A 6888-nucleotide genomic window follows, 5' to 3' on the forward strand; every position below is an offset into this window, starting at 1 on the left:
TGCTCATTTCTGCAAAATCTCGAAGCCTGTGAATGGGTGTCCAGTTTGGGCTGGAACTTGAGATAATAGCTATTCTTTATCTGCCATCTGCCTTACGAGGCCCATCTTCTTTGTGGCCTCCGAAAACCTCCATCAAGAAGCTACGGGAGGAACATAAAGAAGGTGATTTCTCAGAGACCGAGTCAAGGTCTGTTTAGTCACTCAGCTTTTCCTTTTCGTTGAAGGCAGAAATGTTGTGGCCTCACATTGAAACTGAGAAAACAGCTGTGGTGAAGCAGCTGGGCCTAGGTGCAGCCCCCAAAGGACCCAAGCTGCGTCACTGTCAGGTTGTGGCTTGCAGGCTGTGAGAGAACTGGGCAGGGAGGACAGACAGTGTGTTCTTAGGCACACATGCCACTGCTGTTTGCTCATCTCCTTTCTACCGTTGTGTTGCCCCAACATAGCACTGACAACTGTTTCCTTTGGGTCAGTGGCTGCCAGCTCAAAGAGCACACATTAGTAGATGAAGAAACAAGGTTCCCTGCCTACAAACAAGGAACCCTCCCCCTCGCATCCTCTTTTGTCCTCAGCCCTCCAGTTCCTGTATGTGACCTCTTGCCAGCTCTCAATGCCAGAGTCAAGGTTGGCTGTTGGGCCCAGGACAGCAACAATCATTGTTTTATGTTTCCATAGCAAGAATGAATGCAGGGTTGTGTCAACCACAGAGACAAGTTTTGGGAAGTTTGATGTTTGGTGCTATTGTCAGTGTGCAAAGGTCAGAGTATTATAGATGGCTACAGCCTCCCCAGAATTGCATGGGACTGCATGGAGGTTACCTTTAACTGTCAACTTGACACAACCTAGAATTCCCTGGGAAGAGTCTCAGTGAGAGACTGTCTACATTGTGATGGTCTATGGGCATGTCTGTGAGAAATTCTCCTAAGTTAGTTGGCGTGGATGGCAACATCCCCTAGATGGGGGAGGATGTGGAGGTCCTGAACTGTATAAAAATGGGGAGATCGAGCCAAGTACAAAACACAAACCAAGCAAGTGAATCACGTGCTTCCATTCTTCCTGCCTCGTCTATGGATGTAATGTGACCAGCTGTTTCAAGTTCCTGCCTTGACTTCCCCACAGCAAACTTGGAATGGTAAGATGAAACCAAACCTTTTCCCCTTTCAGCTGCCTTGGCTGAGATATTTTATTACAGTAACAGAAATGAAGCCCGAACAGGCTGCCATCCTATACGAGGTCTCTTTTTACAGTTGTGTGACTCTTCCCAGATGTGCCTGGTCTGTGTCTTGGTCAGCCCCTCCTGGTTCTTCTAGCCCTTTCTTTTCTCCCCATGTCCATTAAAGCATGCTTTCCTTTCCCAAGCAACCTTCTCTGGAGAGCCTGTTTGTTTGTGCATCCCCCTGTGCTGTGATTGGTTTGTCTGTGCATCCCCCTGTGCTGTGATTGGTTTGTTTGTTCATCCCCTGTGCTGTGATTGGTTTGTCTGTGCATCCCCCTGTGCTGTGATTGGTTTGTTTGTTCATCCCCTGTGCTGTGATTGGTTTTTCTGGCTTCTTGAATACAGATTGGGTCTGACTCAGTTTTATGTTCTCAATTCCTCACTTGTGCCCCACACTCAGAAGGTCAATAAAACTAGTGATGCTGCAAGACTGCACCACACCCAGTGAGCAGGCTGTCTGGATACTGTATCCCTCCCTGCCCCGGGGATCCAATATGACTGCACAGACAAAAAAGAAATACGGTCAACTCCCTGAACCATGGTTTCGTCCTTCACATTTTTAGTTACTCTGGGGCAACCGCAATTCAAAAAATACAAAACAGCTAATTCTAGAAGTAAGCATCTTACATGTTTGGGATAAATAATTTGTTACAGCACTTGTGAGGATTGTTTTTAACTGTCAACCTACCACAACCTGGGAAGCGCGATCCTAAGGAATTATCCAGATCAGGTTGGTTTGTGAGTGACTATTTTATTGAATTTTTGAGCAGGGTCTCACAATGTATCCCTGACTGGCCCGGAGCTTGCTTTGTAGACAGGTTAGCCTTAAACTCACATGACTATGCCAACATCTGCCTCCTTAGTGGTGGGACTAAAGGTGTGTGCCACCATGCTCTGCCCTTAATTGTTTATTCACGTGGGGAGACCCACCCTGGTGTGGGTGGTGCCGTTTCATTGGCTGGACCCCGAACTGCATTAAAGAAATGCAAGTTGAGTATGTGCAGTCAACACATGTGCATCCATTTCTCTCTGAGGCTGAGGTTCTGCTCTGACCTCCCCTTGGTGATGGACTGCGCTCCGAAGCGTGAGCCAAGCAACCTGTCCCTGTCCTATGCTACTCTTTGTCGGGTGCTGGTCACGGGGACAGAAGTGGAACAGCTGATTACTGTTACTATGTAATTACCCATCGTTAATCCCTTATGTCTATTTATACCTGAAACTTTACTATAGGTATGGAGAAAAGACACTTTATGCAGGGTGGGTGCTGTCTGTGCTTCCAGGCACCTACTAAGGGCTTTGGTCAGTCCAGGGTGGGGGTTGCTGTTCCTGTATAGAAACACTCCCCGCCCCGCACACAGTGCCCTATGCCTCACAATCCTAGAGAAATGGCTTCCTTTCCCCTTTCTGCCTTCCTGAACAGAAATTATAGACACCGTAGAAAAGTAGGTCTGAGAGGTCTCAGGGTTTACTCTGTGACATGTCTCTGCATGAGATCATTTCTGTGGATGTGATCATTTCCAGTGTTCAAGTTTGGAAATGACTCAGGTTTGCCCATGTGCTTCTAAGTTCTGAAACTACCTCTTTCTGAATGTGCCTGTTGCCCGACTGTCTCCTTCCTGCTCTGCTACTTCCTGCTTCTGGTTTAGTAAACCCACAAGTCATGATGATGTTAATGGGGTTTCTGAGTTCAAGCCAGGCACTGGCTACCTCCTGCTATTTCAGAGCCTCATTAGAGGGAAACACCCTAACCCAAAATGAAATTGAAGCCACCATGAAGAAATACAGAGTAGAAAGGGCTAACGGTAAAGGAAGGGGGTGATTGGTTCTGACTGGAAATGAGGAAGTGGCTGAAGTGGTTAGCACTCCATATGGCCCTCTGAAGACTAACAACATGTCTTAGCTGGTGTTCTATGGCTGTGATGAAACACCATGATCAAAAAGCAAGTTGGGGAGGAAAGGGTTTATTAGGCTTACACTTCCACATCGCTGTTCATCACTGAAGGAAGTCAGGACAGGAACTGACACAGGACAGGGACCTGGAGGCAGGAGCTGATGCAGAGGCCATGGAGGGGTCCTGCTTACTGGCTTGCTCATCATGACCTATTCAGTCTGCTTTTTTATAGAACCCAGAACCACCAGTCCAGGTGTGGCCCCACCCACAATGGGCTGGGCCCTCTCCCATCCATCACTAATTAATGAGAAAATGTTCTATAGCTAGATCTTAGGGAGACATTTTCTCAATTGAGGTTCCTCCTTTCAGATGACGGTGACTATAGCTTGTGTCAAGTTGATATAAATCTAGCCAGCGAACAGGAGTAGGGCGGCTCCTCTTCCAAGTGTTGCTTCTAATATCAGCCGGCACTGCCTGCTGCCATAAGCCCTGCTGAAAGCTATCTGAACGTATCACACATAACTGGCCACTGGTCACAGGCCTAAGAAGTGGGCCGGGCTTCTCTCTAATGTGTCCATAAGTCTTGGGTGGGTGACTTTACATAAATTGCCCAAGACCTGCATGGTGAGCAAGGGAGAGAATCGGGCTATTTACAGGACAGCAGCCTAGTATTGTCTTCAGTTGCTCAGAGTAAATGAAATTTAGTTGTCAAGAAGGAAGAGTTGAGAAATTATGTGGAAACAGAAGAGTGTATGATGGGCTCAGGGAATAGACTGTGGTTGCAGGGGTGGAGTAGAGGGAGACAGTTCATGCCACGGTATGTATGTGGAGGTCACAGTACAACCTTAGGTGTCAGTCTTCACTTTTCACCTTCTCTGAGGAGGGTCTCGGTGTCGATAAATGTCTGGGGGACTCTTCTGACTCTCCTGGTCTCACCGTAGAGCACGGGCCAGCTTTTACTTGGGCTCTGAGGATCCGAACTCAGATCCTCACACTGGTGAAGCAAACTGAACCATTTCCCTGGCCTCATGTGAATGGTCGTAAGTGAGGTCAGTCAGAGTGCAGGACGCATTCTCGGGGTTACTGAGGATAGAAAAGCACAGGCCTGCCCTTGTGTGGTACATGGGGTAGTGAGAAGACTGTGCAAGCAAGTTTTGCAGAATTACTTCACTTTCTCGCTCTATTCTAAAATGTCACAAAAATGAAAAGCATCCAAGAGAGAAGTATGCTTGTTTTGTGAACGTTCTTAAAAACACATGAAAATCCCAATGTAGTTTTAAATTTCTTGGTAGTACACATGACCAGAAATCAAATATGTAGCTATGTTCTTTATCTTTCTAGAATGGTTAAGTGTTGGTATCTATGGTGGGCCTGAGCATCTTTCTAACTAACTACATCTAACAGAAAAATACCTATTGACTAGGAAGAATTTTATTAGCAACTTTTCAAATTAAGAAATTGTTGTATAAAAGTATACTATGAACCAGGAATAGTTTCAGTAAACTTTTTTTTAAAAAACCAGTGATTAATCTGGGGTTTTGTGCATCCTAGGCAAGCACGCTACATACAATTGTGTTCCCATCCCACATTTTTATGTCTTAGGACAAAGCCTCACTGAGGTCCTCTGGCAGGCCTCGAGCTTGTAGTCAGTCCTCTCTGCCTCAGCCTCCCAAAAGGCTAGGATTATAGGAGCTTGCCGCTCTGAGTGACTCCGCCAAAGGGATTACACTGTAGAATCCCCACACTGGTAAATGACTCCTAAGAATTCAGAGCCAACCTAGGCAAAAGAAAGCTCAAGAGGATTGGAGACACACAGCTGAAGTCATTTAAATGATTTATATTGAAAGAGCAACTACAAACTGTAGGGAGACACCCTAGCCCCGCCCAATAGTCCTGGGACAGGTACCAGGTGGACCCGGGACTCGCCCATAAGGGCGTGATGAAGGAAAGCCCGGGTGACGTAAGGGAGCTTCTTAAGGGGCTGCACGTGGGAACGGGGCCCCTTTTGTTCTGGCCGCGCTTGCTGGGTTCTATAACCTAGCTCTGGCCTGTGTTTTGCCCTGGTGTGTTCTTGAATAAAGAGACTTCATTCCTAATAGGTGGCGCCCAACGAACTTTACGACCCTGAAGAGCCTAGGGGCACCCAGGAGAATTCAGTGAGTTCCCGTCGGCCGGCATTCCCTCCCCCGCCCTCTTCTCCCCTAGGCCCCGAGACTTCAATCCTAATAACAAACTGTGCTATAACCGAGAAATCAAACAGAATTTAGTTCACAATCAAATAAACTCCAAAAACAGTTTATACGCCCTGAACAGTAACCAACCAGTACTCTATATTTTCTCGGCCCCAATCTCCTATAAACCAGTGGCAAGTTGGCAAATGGACAAGAGAGTGATATAATTAGCTTAGAAATGATCTGGGCAGCTGGGTGGTGGTGGCACACGCCTTTGGGGAGGCAGGCAGATCTCTGTGAGTTCGAGGCCAGCCTGGGCTACAGAGTGAGTTCCAGGACAGGCTCCAAAGCTACAGAGAAACTCTGTCTCAGAAAAAAAAAAAAAAAAAGTGATTTGGGCAATGATAGAGTCCTCCAGTTCAGTGGTTCTTAAGCCTACAGGATTCAGCTGTTGTCATAGGAACTACCTTGTGCCCCCACTTTCCATCCTTCAGTTAATACCTGTACAGCATAACTTATGAATACATGCAGTGATTATAACAGTAATAGTACAATGTCATCGCCGTGATAAAGAGACATAAGTTGTCATGATGCAACATGAAGCTCTATAAAAAGAACACCACCAGACAGGGGAGGTAACCAGTTGTCTGTGGATGGTGGTATCTGCACCACTGTCGCTAGCCTGTCATGCTATTGATTCAAATGCTATAAACAGTGATGTCTTTCTGAGATGGTAAATGATGGTCAAAGTTTGCTTTGCCCCCAGTTTTCACAGTAGCTGCTTTCCTTGAAAACCCAGAGTATGCAAAACATCCCTGGTGTTTCTGTTAGTTAACTTCTGTCGCCAGGGCTGTGCATCCCCCCCACCCCAAAGTTGGTCATCGGGTAAGATAGTCAACATATGTATGGGATTTTAGCACAATTCTTTATCAGTATAATAACAGAGACAGCCACACATCCCTAAACCAGGTATGGTACTGTCCCCAGGGAACGCTGTAGTGATCAATCATCGTAAACAGAATGTCCCTAGCCACCAAGCACTATGAAGAGGCTCCACCAACCAAAGAGCAAACATTCCCTGGCTTTCTGTTTAGTCCCTTTTATTTTCTGACACTGGACTTGCTGTGTATTCGTCCTGACCCTGCACTCGTGACTCTTAAGTGCTGACAGGCCAGTGTGCACCACCAAGCCCTGCCTTCTGCTAACTCTTGTTACAAATGACCTTGGGATGATGTTCTGTGTCACTGTTTTTAAAAGATCTTTTTTATTTTTTCTTGAAGTGGGTGGGCCCTTGTCTTGGTTATGGTTTTTATTGCTGCAATGACCAAAAAACAAGTTGTGAAGGTTTATTTGGCTTACACTTCCACACGATAGTCCATCAATGACGAAGTCAGGACAGGAACTCAAACAGGGCAGAAACCTGGAGCAGGAGCTGATGCAGAGGCCATGGAAAGGCATGCATACTTGCTTGCTCAGCCTACTGTCCTATAGAACCAGTGTTGTAGAGTATTATTTTAAGGTGTGTTATAATTGTTTATGCTCTGGAACATTTGTTTGATGATGCAAAGATGTGCTGCTTTTGTTTATGCTGCATTTGTTTAATCATAGCTCTG

This window comes from Cricetulus griseus, chromosome 2 (assembly GCF_003668045.3).
Source record: "Cricetulus griseus strain 17A/GY chromosome 2, alternate assembly CriGri-PICRH-1.0, whole genome shotgun sequence".
In the NCBI taxonomy this organism is placed as follows: domain Eukaryota; kingdom Metazoa; phylum Chordata; class Mammalia; order Rodentia; family Cricetidae; genus Cricetulus; species Cricetulus griseus.